The sequence below is a fragment of the Cuculus canorus genome, chromosome 22 (assembly GCF_017976375.1).
Source record: "Cuculus canorus isolate bCucCan1 chromosome 22, bCucCan1.pri, whole genome shotgun sequence".
In the NCBI taxonomy this organism is placed as follows: Eukaryota; Metazoa; Chordata; class Aves; order Cuculiformes; family Cuculidae; genus Cuculus; species Cuculus canorus.
In genome coordinates, this window is record NC_071422.1 from 149,868 (window position 1) to 163,610 (window position 13,743).

The 13,743-nt window shown below is 49.7% G+C and overlaps 1 protein-coding gene across 4 annotated transcripts in view; it reads left to right on the forward strand.

Annotated features, from left to right (window-relative positions):
• EPB41 (erythrocyte membrane protein band 4.1) overlaps positions 1–13,743 on the forward strand; it is a 97,030-nt gene that overhangs the window by 10,368 nt on the left and 72,919 nt on the right. Inside the window, exon 1 of one of the 4 annotated variants that reach the window (XM_054086323.1) lies at positions 1,745–1,816. The exons of 2 other annotated variants lie outside the window; for them this stretch is intronic. The gene's annotated coding sequence lies outside the window, so the exon portion shown is untranslated. Of the gene's footprint in view, positions 1–1,744; positions 1,817–13,019; positions 13,141–13,743 lie in introns of those variants that run through there. One more of the 4 variants, XM_054086325.1, reaches the window with a different exon arrangement.

Genomic DNA, 13,743 nt, shown 5'->3' on the forward strand with positions numbered 1-13,743 from the left:
TAAATCTTCCCTCCTCCTATTTAAAGCCATTCCCCCACATCCTATCACCATGTGCCCTTGTAAAGAGCCCCTCCCCAGATTTCCTGGAGCCCCTTTCAGTACTGGAAGCTGCTCTAAGGTCCCATTGGAGCCTTCTCTTCTCCAGGCTGAATAACCCCAACTCTCTTGGCCTGTCCTTATATGGGAGGTGCTTGGGGCCTTGGATCATCTTTGTGATCTCCTCTAGACCCTTTCCAACAGTTCCATATCTTTCTTATGTTGGGGATTCCAGAACTGGACACAGGACTCCAGGTGGGGGGGTCTCATGAGAGAAGAGGGGCAGAATCCCCTCCCTCGCCCTGCTGGTCCCACTGAAAGGGTTCTCGGGCACTGGCAGAGGCTGCCCATGGAGGTGGTTGAGTCACTGTCCCTGGAGGTATTTGAAGGACGGGTAGATGAAGTGCTTAAGGATATGATTTAGTAGTGGACAGGTATTGTTGGGCTTGATGATCAAAGGTCTTTTCCAACCAAGCGATTTTATGATTCTGTGCTTCTGATGCAGCCCTGAGCTCCTCCTCTGCCTGTGTTTTGAGGCCCTACAGGGATGCTGAGTGTCCAGTGCCTATTTGGTTCCTAATGGCCTTACAGAAAAATAAAGATCTCCCAGCCCTTGTGCCTTCCCCCCCCCCCACTGCGGGCTGGACACAGCTTTCTCTACGAAGCAGGGGCTGACATTTAATGACATAAAGACCACATCCACCCCCCCATTTCTACCCATGAGCTGGGACAGAGCTTTCACTGGGAGACAGGGGAGACTGTATTTAATGAAATAAAGACTGCCCTACCCCAGTGCTCCCCCCTGGACTGAGTCACAGTGTTCTCTGTGAGGAGGAGCTGTATTTAATTAAATAAAGACACCCCCCCAGCCCCAGTGCTCCCCCCTTGGTTGGGACACGGCTTTCTCTGCGTGGCAGGGGCTCCGTTTCATAAAATAAAGCGCCCCCCAAGCCCCAGTACTCCCCACTAAACTGGTACAGAGCCTTTTCTTGGAGGCAGGGGCTATGTTTAATGAAATAGAGACCCCCCGTCTGCGAGGTGTGTGTGTGTGGGCTGTATTTAATGAAAAAAAGGACACCCCCCCCAGCCCAAGTGCTCCCCCTGGGCTGGGTTACAGCGTCCTCTGTGAGGCAGGAGGGCTGTATTTAATGAAATAAAGACACCCCCCCCAGTCCCAGCGGTCCCCGCCAAACTGGGTCACAGCTTTCTCTGCGATGCAGGGGGGCTGTATTTAATGAAATTTTGCTCGGGGACATGGTTTAAGTGGTTGATAGGAATGGTTGGACTCGATGATCCAAGAGGTCTTTTCCAACCTGGTGATTCTATGAAATAAAGACCCCCCTCCCAGCCCCAGCGGTCCCCACCAAGCTGGGTCACAGCGTTCTCTGAGAGGCAGGGGCTGTGCTTGATGAAATCCAGGTCACAGCGGGAGGAGGGCGCAGCCGCTCGGCGCTGCCGGTGCCAAACGCACCGTGTCTTTCCCCCCGGCCCCGCGTTCCCGGAGTGTTTTCGGCGCGGCGAGGCGGGGCAGCGCCGCGCTCCCTCGGGGCTCGCGGCCCGGAGGTGGGGGGGGCGCTCCCTCCCCCGCCCTCCCCGCCATTTGCCTTCGCCCAATCGCGAGGCGGCGCGCGGGCCCGCCCCCGGCGCTCGGCCAACGGGCGGTTACTACAGTGTTGTGGGCGGGGCGGGGGGGGCTGTAGGGGGGTGGCAGAGCCGCGGCGCGGGCGGCAGCGGAGAGTGGCGAGAGCAGAGAGGAGACAGGGGGGCCGCGCCGGGCCGGGTGAGTGCGGGGGGGGGGATGTGCAGGGTGTGCGCGTGCACGGGCGGCGTGCGTGCGTGTGCAACGTGCGTGCGTGTGCAGCGTGTGTGTGCACGGAGTGTGTGCAGCGTGTGCGTGCGTGCTCGGTGTGTATGTGTGCAACCTGTGTATGCCCATGGGGTATATGTATGTGCACGGTGTGTGCAGCGTTTGTGCGTGCATTTGGTGTGTGTGTGCACACAACCTGTGTGTGTGCAACCTGTGTATGTCCATGAGGTGTGTGTGCAGCGTGTCCGTGCAGCGTATGTGTGTTCATGGAGTGAGTGTGCAGTGTGTGTGCGCTCATCGTGTGTGCGTGCACAACGTGTGTGTGCAACCTGTGTATGTGCACAAGGTGTGCATGTGCAAGGGGTGTGTAGCAGGTGTGTGTGCAACGTGTGTGCACGCACAGGTTGTGTGTATGTGCAACTTGTGTATGTGCGTGGGGTGTGTGTGCAGCATGTCTGTAAAACGTGTCTGCACGGGGTGAGTGTGCAGTGTGTGTGCGCACAGGGTATGTGTGTGCATGGGGTGTGTGCGCAACGTATGTGTGTGCGCAGGAGGGGTGTGCATGTGCACGGTGACTGTGTGTGTGCCTCGGGTGTGCATGTGTGTGCACACCATGTGCGTGCAGTGTGTGTGCATGTACTGTGTGTATGCAGTGTGCATCTGCACCGTGTGTGCACGCAATGTGTCCGTGTGTGCACAAGGAGCATGTGTGAGTGCACTGTATGTGTGTATGGGGAGTGTACGTGCCTGCAGTGTGTATGTGTAGAGCGTTATGTGTGCATGCGTGGTTTTTGCAGGGTGCACGTAATGAGTGCATGTGTGTGCATGTGCAAGCAGCATGTCAGTGCAGGCCTGTGGTCTCTATGCAGGGTCTGTCTCTGCATTCACATGCTGCATATGTTGTTGTGTACACAGTGAACTGTGCATGCACACACGTGTTCCTGAGTGTGTGGTCTGTGTGCACAGTATATATGTGCTTGCACGTGTGTGTATTCACATGTGCACAGTGATCTGTGTATGCTCATGCTGTGTGTGTTTGTGCACGGGTATTTATGCATGCACACACGTGTTATGCATGCATGGTCTGTGCGCAGTGATCTGTGCGTGCACATACTTGTGTTCATGCATGCCTGGTCTGTGTATGCAGTGATCTGTGCATGCACATGTGTTCATGTGTGTATGGTCTGTGTACATGGTGTATCCATGTGCACACGTGTGTTCATGTACACATGGTCTGTATGCACAGTGTATCTCTACACACACATGTACATGCATGCATGATCTGTGTGCATTATGTGTCTTTGTATGCACACATGTCTTCATGTATGCATACTCTGTGTGCACCGTGCCACTGCGTGTGTAAAGGATACGTGTGCATGGAGTCTGAGTGTGAATACACAGTGCCTGCACAGCACACCACACAGTGTGGTGTGTGTCCAGGGTGCATGATGTGTGTGCACTAGGGTCTCTGCGTGCGTGCACAGTGCGTGTGCAGCCTGAGTGTGTGCACAGGGAATGTGCATGGTGTATCTGTGAGGGCTCTCTGTGGGGTGCGTGTGTCATGGAGAGCTGCGAGCTGAAAGGCTGAGGGTCAGCTGGAGCTGGGTTCTGCAGGAGATCGGAAACAGGGGGTTAGCGGGATGGGGGGACACAACACGGGGAGCTGGCACCTCGCATCTCCCCTTGCTGGGTTGGCAGGTGCCTGGGGCCGAGCCAGGATCCCAGCACTATGCTGAGTCCATTGTGCAGGAGGAGGAAGAAGAGGAGGAATGAGACATGGCGACATGACCTGTGGGATGAACGTGGGTGCCAGGGTCTGACAGGCTCTTTCCCTGCCCTGCATCCTGCTTCCCTCTTAATGTCAGCTCAGGAAAACATCCCAGCCTGCTGGGAAGCCGCACTCTTTGGCTCACAGGATTGTTCGCTGAGGTGTATTTGTATTCTTTATCTCCAGTTTACAATGAAAATGACTCCAAAGGGCCTAGAATAAAATTGCACCTGTGAGTGCTGCATCTGCCAGTCTGGAGTGCAGTCGCTTATGCGTTTTTTGGGGGGAAAAGGAACTTGCGGTGGCTTAGTGCGTCAAGGGGGCTGTCTGTGATCGGGGAGGGGCTGGTTTTGGGCAGGGGCTGGCAGCGGGTGACAAAATGTTCATTTGAGAATTGTGCATCCAGCTGCAAAGAGTGAATTTCTTAGAGGCTGCGCAAATTTCTTGGGCAGATGTTGTGCTCAAAATTGTAGTTCAGTTATAATTCAGTTCTTTGGGTTATAATTCAGTTAGGATGCTGGTAAAAATACAGAGAAGCAAAGCAAAATCTTAATTATGAACAATTTTTGCTTTACTTTGCTGTTTATATTTAGGATTTTAAGGTTTTCCAAATGCACCAGGGTTTTGTTTGCATGGCTTACATAGATCTGGAGGGGTGCTCCTTCTGATTCAGTGATTCCGATTTCACAACTGAGTTACTGAATATACAAATAATCCCTGTAATTTCTCAGGGGGGAGGAGAATCTGGCTGGGTATTGACAGGGACACAGAGGGGCTGTCGCTGCCCGTCACTCTGGGGTGCCGCTCCTCTCACAATTAGCTGACTTGCATGTTGCTGTCCCGGGAGCTGCTCCCTTTGTGATTTCGTGGAGGTACCACAGTAGGTTTGTTGGTTTTAATGGTTGGGACCATCATATTTAGAGTTCATTGAAGGTTTTCCTGCAGGGGGGTGGCTAACGGGGATGTCCTGCTTGCGGTGTGCATTGAGTGTTGATGCTGCCAGAGCACTTGGTGTTTATCTCTGTGTATCATGGTTCCAACCCCTGGCATCTTCAGTTACATGTCCGTGACAATTTTGAGCATTCGGTGTGGTTTAAAAGCCAGCGGGATCCTTTGCCTTTCTCTGCTGACATGGCCTTAATAAGGGAGGGGGGGTTTTCTAGGATTCCCGTGAACAAACATGATCTGCTGCAGAAAGTAAATATCAGGATAAACATAGCTCCTTACCTTTGTAACTCAGAGCCTTGGAAAACGGAGAGAGCAATGATGATGTCCCTAACATAAATAAAGGTGTCCCTGCCCATGGCAGGAAGTTGGAACTGGATGGGCTTTAAGGTCACTTCCAACCCAACCTATTCTGTAATTTCCTGTATTGGTTTAGATTAGCGCAGGAATTCCCTGTGCTTTCATCTGGTCAATGGCAATTTAAACCCAGTTCTCAGAAGCACAGCTTTTAGGGGAAGGCAGCAGGCTCTCCTGGGCACTCCTGACCCAGCCGAGGAGAAGGACTCTTCCCAATCTGTTTCCACACGCTGTGTGTGCCTAAAGATGCTCTACATGACTGTACTCCACATCTCCAGCTCCTGTCTCCAGTAACACACTGCCAACTGCCCATGTGCTCCACATGGATGGATGCGATATTTTCACTTGACAGCACTTGATGTTCGGAAAGCAGTACAACATATCTATCCTGACACCCCATTTACTGCTTGTTGAGCAGATATTTGGATTGCTGGGTGGTTGACTGGTGGGTATCGGGCTTATTGGGTAAACAACCTCATTTACAAATGCATTCATTAGTGATCAAAGTGTTTCTGTGTAGGGGTAGCTTGCAGGCTTTCAGCCACGGGATGTTAGGATGCTGGGATGCTCTGTGTGCTTTGATATGTTGATGGGTGGATGATGATGTTGGGAATGTGGCATGTAACGTGCTGGAATAAAATTCTGTGTACAGAAGTGTTGCTGCTGGAAAACAGTGGCCCTGCACTGGGTTTTCACCAGGAATAATTTAGCATCACAAAGGAATCTTGGATTTTTTGGTGTCAATGAGTAACCCTCCAGCTCTTTATCCTCAGGGAAGTTTGTAGAGGCATTGGTTGTGTGCCCACAGCACCTGGCTGGGAGTTTCTCATCAAACACCTTGCCTTGATGCATTCTCTAGTGAGGGGTGGTTGATTAGAGCTGCTCTGTTTAGGGGGGACTGTGGCAGTCCTTGTTCTGCTGCAGAGCAGGTTTTTCTTAACCACTTCCTGCTACATCGCATCTGTTTCTTGGAAAAAACCTGTGAACCTGGTGCAGGTCAGAGAAGCTGTGGATGGGGAGAGCTCTGGGCTCTTTCCAGGTGTCCAGGCCAGGTTGTTGCCTGGAAAAGAGAAACTTGGCAGGAGTGGGAGGCAGAGCAGGCACTTTCCCCCTCCCTGCAGGTGGAAGTGTGCGTGGGTCTGCTGATGTGGAGCTGGAGCTGGGCTCTGTTAATGTGCTCCATTGGGTTTGTCGGGACTTGCTCTGCTTGCTGAAGCTGCTTTTACCTTTGTGATAATAAGCAGCAATGAATCCAGGGGGGTTGCTTTAATCTTTGAGGGGCCTGTAGCTGCTCTATGAATGCAAATAATTTCCTCTTATAAACCTTATTTTGTGTTCTTAAACTGTGCTGCAGATCTACTTCTTCCTCATCACACATGGTTCATCCTCATGCGACTTTTCTGGAGCATTAGGAAATGGCAGATATTCAGATTGTTCAGACTTGGAGCTGTTTTGTTGCTGGCTTGCATCTCTAGGGAAGCTCAATGTGAAGCTTTGTGTCTTGGGTGGAAATTGCACTCTGGGTTTGATGAAGTTTTGCAATGATTGTTCTGCTTTCTTGGTGCGTGGCTTTTGCTGTAATCTTCTGTAGATTAATCAGGCGGCTATACATAAAGATTTCACCTTATACTTGTCATCTGCTATGCTGTTTTGATCAGTGCTGAGGTTCCTTAAGTTGCAGAGAACTGTAGGATGCAGCATAGCAGGGATTTATGGATTAGGTAGGAATGTTCATGGGCTGTAGTTAATCCAGATTAATATTATTAGTTTCTTTACGTTCAGTCAGTTGTTTACGCTTGTTTTCTGTTTATGTGAATTTTTGCTTGTGTGTGTATTAAAAGTAAATGCTTTTAATTCATCTGCGTAGATGGACTAAACCTCTTTTTTTATTTTTCAAAACGAAGCAGTTCCACAGAGAGGAAAATTCATTGGGCTTGGGATGTGGGTTTCACACTCCTGTTCTTCCAGGGCACTCCTCCCCAGACCCAGCTGCAGTTCTGATTCAGGCTTTATAACCAAATTCCCATGCCAACTCACTTTAGCATCTGTGCACAGAGCAAGTGCCTACACCAGTGAGTTATAATTTACAACTTACAAAGTTGCACAACACTTGAACTCTGGTGCTTTTGGAGGGGACTGAGCAGTCTGTTATCTCCCTGATCTTGATGCAGAGCCCAGCAGATGTAGGAAGAGCAGCAGCTTTGGTGAATGTTTGCTTACAGTGTGTTTCTGAAAGTGGGAGAGCTCTGTGGCCGGCCGGTTGTGTGCTGTGGCCATGACCATCATGTTGTGTGCTTCCCTCCTGCAGCTGTGTTTGCAGAGAGTGGTCTCTTCCATCTATTGGTGAGGGTGAGTGTGAGTGCCGTGGGATGTCAGCTGGGCTTTCTGGCAGGTTAACACCATGAAATAGCATCCTCCTTGTCCATCTAGGAAACCTGCAGCTTGGAGCTGGGAAGGAGCCTTCACTTTGCCCAAGCCAAGGTCGTTCTGACAAGGACCAGCTCAGCCTGAGTTCTAACCACAGAAAATACGCAGTGGATAGAGGCTGGGTTTGGAAGCAGCAGCAGAAGGTTTGGGCTAGTTAGCTGTTTCTATGAAAAGCATGATTCCTTTGAACCCACGGGTCACCGGTTGTAGGCTGATTATTCCCCCCCCTTCCCCACCCTACGTAATGCATGTGTGTGAGAGAGATAATTAAAAGCTTTCAGTTAAATAAATAACTAAGCCGCTCACGCGGCTTTGTAGTAGAATTGCAGAGTCAAACACTTGGAGGTGGAAGATGGCGTGGGCTGCTCCTGGTCCTTACAGCATTTCCTCCATTGTTCCATGTGAGCGCAGATCAACATGGTCTTGGTGTGTGATTGCATTTGGGCTTTTCCCCCAGAGGCCTTGCACATCACGAAATATAAGAGAGAGCTGCCTGCTAAGTGGGACCAGTCCCATCCCATTGTGTATGGGTCCCCAGGCTGTATTTACTTCCCATTATTCAAACTCAGCTCTGAAGACAGGATTAACTCCGCCTGGGTTCATCTGCGATGCCTGTGTGTTAATGAATCAAAAGCATGAGCTGTTCTTTGCAATTTGCTTGTGAGACAGGGCTGGATGCTTCAGGACAGGTAATGGTACAAGCGCTGAAGAGAGGTTTGGTTTTATCCCTTAGACGTGGAACATGGTGGAACAGTTCTTATTCAAGCCTTGGTTTGTGCCTGCGTGAGCTGCCTGCAGTGCCTCAGGGCAGGCACTCAGAAAATGAGAAACATGCAGCTGGTGACCATTCCTGGGGTGTTTTGGAGTCAGTTGTTTTTGGGCAGGGGCTCGTTCATGGAAGGGTAAAAATCATTCAGGTCCGGCTTCAGCTGCCATAGCTCAGAACGCTTTCTTCTTTGGCAGCCCTGCCTTGCTGCCTTCCCATTCCTGAAACAACTGATGAGAGACCCCTACAACCAGATATCCCTGATTTCTCCTTTTAATGTGAAGGCTGGAGGAAAATAGGATGCTCCGAGGCTTTACAGAAAGATCTGGATTGTGAGAGGTGCAGAGGCGGCTCAGGGTGGCATTTCGCAGTCTGTCTTTTAAATACTGGATTCTGTATGCACGTAGTTTTCCAGTCCTGCTTGCAAGCACACATATCCTTGCGGTGTCATCTCCACATGTGCATCAGTCATTAGAGATACCTGAGCTGGGGGGGATGCAGCCCATTGGACGGACAGGGGAAAAGAGTGGTGTGACCTGTAATCCTCCCCAGCCAAGGGAGCCATCCTGTTCTTCATATAAATGAAAACAGAGTTGTTCATTTTGTCTGGAGAGTCTTAAACCCCAGGATTAAGGCAAAGTTTTCTGCCTCAGGTGCCTATTTTACAGCTGCTGGTTTGGCTGTGGTTGATGTGCAAGATGGAAATTGTGTGTTTAAATTGTGTGTGGGGTTGTTGGTGTGAAATCAAAAGAAATGCTGCCTAACCAATGTCTCTCTTTCTCCTGCATGAATGCATGTAACTGTATAGAGACAGTAAAAAGGCCATCTGCAACGTCAAAGTGCACTGACACAGGCAGAAGTCAGAGAGTCACTTCTTGTAGGAGGAGGGAGTCATATCACATGCAAGAAAACAGCTTTTTGGGGGTCTTCAGCAGCAAGTATTAATGTTTGAGCAGTGAGAAACTAGGTGGGGCGAGTACCAGCACTGCCCTGTGTCCCTCTATCCCTCATCGGGATGTACTGCTCTGGGGATGGCTCTCCATCCATCCTTCCTGGGGAGGACCGTCACCACTCCTGTGTGCCGTCTGTCCGTCCATCCATCCTTCCATCCATCCTTCCATCCATCCTTCCATCCATCCTTCCATCCATCCTTCCATCCTTCGTGAGGACGTCCCTCCATCCATTCTTCCCAGGGAGGACCAGCACTGCCTGTGTCGCTCCCTCAGTCCCTCCTGGTGATGTCCCTCCATTCATCCATCTCTTCTGAGGTTGTCCTTCCCCCCTCCCTCCTTCCCTCCCTCCTTCCCTCCCTCCTTCCCTCCCTCCTTCCCTCCCTCCTTCCCTCCCTCCTTCCCTTCCTCCTTCCCTCCCTCCCTCCGCTGGCAGTGCAGGCACTGTCACCATGTCCCTCCACTCCTCCTGGAGATGTACCCTGCTGGGGTTGTCAACTGTCCCTCCATCTATCCCTCTTGGCAATGTTCCACCGTCCATCCCTCCTGGAGGAGACCAGCACTGCCCCAGTGTCTCTCCCTCCAGCCTTCCTGGGGATGTGCCTCCATCCATCCCAAACCGGGAAGACCAGAACTGCCCCTGTATCCCTTCCTCCAACCTCCCAGGAACATCCTCCCTTCTCTCCCAGGTAGTGCCAGCACTGTCCTTGTGTCCCTCCATCTCTCCTGGGGCTGAGGCAGGCAGCTGCTGTCTATATTGCTGCTTTTTTATCTCCAACTGCCAACTTGAAAGCGAGTCTGCGTAGTGAGAAGCTGGCAAGATGCTTGGTGAGCAAGCACATCAAATAGCAATGCCATAAATCGTGGTGTGGGCTGTTGGTACAGCTGTTGGGATAGCTTTCGTCTAAGTGCAAGTCGGAAAAGTTTGGATCTTGGGGAGGAGCCCAGCTGCAGAGAATATGACCGTTTTCAGCTGTTTGTTGGGTGTAGCTCTAGTCAAAAGGGGTTAAGGACCTCCACACTGTCTTGGAGAGGAGGGAACAACTGGGAAGAGGGGATCGGAACAATGCAGGCTGAATATCTGTTGGTTTTCCATTGATTTTCATGTGCAGCCAGGCCTCCTGGGGTGTTCAAACGTGATGGAAAAGAGCACTTGCAGATGCACAGGTTTGCTGAGTTAATTACATAGATCATCTGGCTTCGTTCTTCAGGAGCTTCTGAAAAATAGCTTAATAGCATGAAGGATGGCACAGAATGGCCCCTGGAGAAGGGGGTTTATCTGCGGGACAGCCAGCAGGAGCAGCAGGAGGTATTGCATCAACATGGGAAGAGTGTGCTGCTGATAGCAGGGGGAGATAGCCCTGAGCTGAATTCCTCTGACTTCAACAGTGTCTGATACCATTTCCAGCATGTTTCGCTAGAGGAAATAGTTTCTTTAGACTTCTCATTGAGGGTTTTTTTATTGTTGTTGTTGTAAGTGTTGCTTGTGTTGTTTCCCTCCTGTCTACATAGATGCTGTCTTCAAAAAACATTTGCTTTGTTTATAGGCAGTATCTGGTTTGTTTGCTCCTGCCTGTTCCTGCGGTTCCCTTCCCTCCTCCAAGAAACAGTGGAAGAAGCTGGAGCTGACCAGCGAGGTCAGAGCAGCGACTTCCCCGTCGCAGTGTGGGGCTTGGCTCCTTGCCACTCTCTGCAGCCTGGCTTGGGATGCTTGGACCTCTTGTTAGAAACAGAAGCGAGAACGTAAGGGGCTGGTGGTGTCCCCAGCGTGTTCATCGCAAGAAATCACCTTTTTGCCTTGGTGGAACACTTTTGTTTCCTGTTTTATTTTCCTTCTCAGGTGAGGTGGCTTGAGTAGCTGCTGTTTCCTGTCCCCTCCATTTTAGGGCACCAAGGAAGGAAATATTTCTCTTCTTGATTGCATTCAGGCACTCTCAATCCCATCTGCAATTGCTCCACTGAATGCATCTGGGATGCTGGTGGGGACCCAGCAGTGACATGGGTGCTGTTAGGGGCTTCGTGTTCTGCAGCTGCAGCTCCTGGCTTATTAAAAAATGATGATTGACTCTCTCCATCCGACCTGATGATGACAAATGGTGAGATTCCCTTTGTACAGATGTAGTTTATTAAAAAAAGAGCTCCCACCACATGATGAATTGAGAGGGAGAGCTCAGGGAAGTGGAATCTATTAGTGTTAGGTGCCTGCGTGCCTCCCGAGGCAGGAATGGGACTAGATAACGAACATGAGAGGTGACTTCAGCAAAACAAGGTGGCTGGCAATTAAAGCGAAATTTGGTATTTCACTGTGATGCTTTTCTTGTGGCTTTCTTTCTTTCTATAACTGTACTGAAGTCTCCAGCATGAGTATTGCCTTGTTATTACATTGGCAGGGTTGTTCAGGCTGGGTATTGCAGAAAGACAAGCAATCTAGTAATGCAAATGCAGTGGACTGAGACTTTCTTCTCCTATTTCTGAGGCAAATGTGCAGCTGCATCTCTGCCAGTGATTAGATTCATGGCAAAGCCAGTGTGGGGAGACCTGCCAGCCTGGAGATCAACCATGCTCAGTTCAGTGGGTCGCAAGGTTTTCAGAGCTCGTCAGTGGTGTGGCGAGGTGTGAGCCCACTGACAGGGATCACTTTTTTTGCTGGGCTAATGCTGCAGGTGGAAGCGGTTGCACATTAACTGTTTCTCATGATTTCTCATTGCAAACGGTTGTAAATCACTCGTGTTGTAGGAACAGATGCAGAAAGCCTTCAGCCCTGGTCTTGCTGTGCAGTGCAGCACCTCGTGTCTGAGTGTTCTAAGTCGAAAGCAGAATTGTGAAGAAATGAAGAACTGGGCCCTTTTGATGCCTTAACTATAAAATCAACTGAGAAACTTGTTTTGGAAACAGTTTAACCTTCTGAAACTTCTGACTCTGGTAACAAAACAAGCAGTGATTAGTTATACTGAAACTAAAGTTTGATGAATTGTGACTCTGGTGACACTTCAGCTTTACCACTAGAAAACCACCCTAGAATAGGTGGAGAATATTTGTTTTTTTTTACTAAGAACACCTGTTCTAATAAACTTTATCATAATCCAGCTGAGTGTGGAGTGGACACAGACTGATGTTGCAGCTGTGTGTCTCTGAAGTGTGAGGTTTGTGGGCAAGTTGTCCCTGTGTGCTTCAAGGGTCTGCGTATTTTTCCCCTGTGTAGGATACCCTGATCTGCTTCAGCAGAAACACTCCCTGAGAAAGTATTGTGAGAAATTTCTTTAAAAGAAAAAAACAAGATGAGAAGAGCACAAGCCTCTCTGTATTCCTTCAGTTGAAAAACATCATCAGAGCTTTCCTAATGGAGCAAACATTTGGCGTTTATGAAAACAGTGCAGAAATGCAGCCAACTGCACCCTGTGAAATCAAGCATCATCTCAGCATCCCTACATAAGCAGAGCTCAGCAGTCGCTTGGTTCCTCCTCTCTGGAGGAAACAGCAAGTGCGGAATGTGTGGTTTCCATTTGCTTTTCTGAGCTAAGCTTCTTGTGTTGCTTTCCCACCCATTTACTGTGGTTTTGCCTGGTCATGAGGTGTTTCATGGGTGCAGCCGGTTCGGATGCTGCAAGTCAGAAACTCACAGTTTGGGAATGAGTCACTAGAGCTCAGGATGGGGCAAGTCTCTTGAAAACAACCTGGGAGATCCTCAGGCTTTGCACAAGCTTAAAACGAAGGGTTGACTCCAAGATACAAGAAGATCCAGACCTTTCGGTCTTGGCAGCTGTGAGCTCTTGGAATGGGGCTTTTGGAGATAAAGTGTGAGATTTGTGGCTCTGATTTAAAGAAAAGTCTGTCATTACTGCTCTAAACAGTGAATTATAGTTTTCTAAAATGCAAATTGGGAAAGATTCAGCTTGAAGCAATGCAGATATATGATTTTTAAGTAGATTTTTGATCCTACAGGTGATGAGCCAGTGTGGTACCTGCTGCGTTCCCTCACAGCTTTGTAGGATTGCGGTGATCATATATGTGATCTGCATTAACTCCGAGGAAAACTGAATGTGGCACTTGCATTTTTGTAGACGGACTTTTTCCTTGAATCACTGTAAGTGGGGATATGTGTGTGTTTCATTGGAAATCTAAGATCCACTCATCTCTTTTATTAAACAAGTGTTTGGTGTACTCCAGCTGCAGCAGCAGCCTACGCAGCCATTGCCTAATTCCTAATGGCATGAACATGTTCATGTTTGTTCAGCTTCTCACTATTTTAAGCCATGCTACAAGTTGTTTCTGCTTAAAATGGCTGGCCCCAAAGAGCTGTGGTAAGTGTAGTTAACTCCAGCTGGAGGCCAGTCACAAGTGGTGTCCCCCAGGGCTCAGTGCTGGGTCCAGCCCTGTTCAGTGTCTTTATCAATGACCTGGATGAGGGGATCAAATGCACCCTAAGTAAATTTGTGGACAACACTAAGCTGGGTGGAAGTATCGATCTGCTGGAGGATAGGGAGGCTCTGCAAAGGGATCTGAACAAGCTGGACCACAGGGCTGAGACCAATGGCATGAGGTTTAACAAGACCAGATGCCAGGTCCTGTACTTGAGGCACAACAACCCTATGCAGTGCTACAGACTAGGAGAAGTCTGGCTAGAAAGCTGCAAAGAGGAGAAGGACCTGGGGGTGTTGGTTGACAGCCAACTGAACATGAGCCAGCA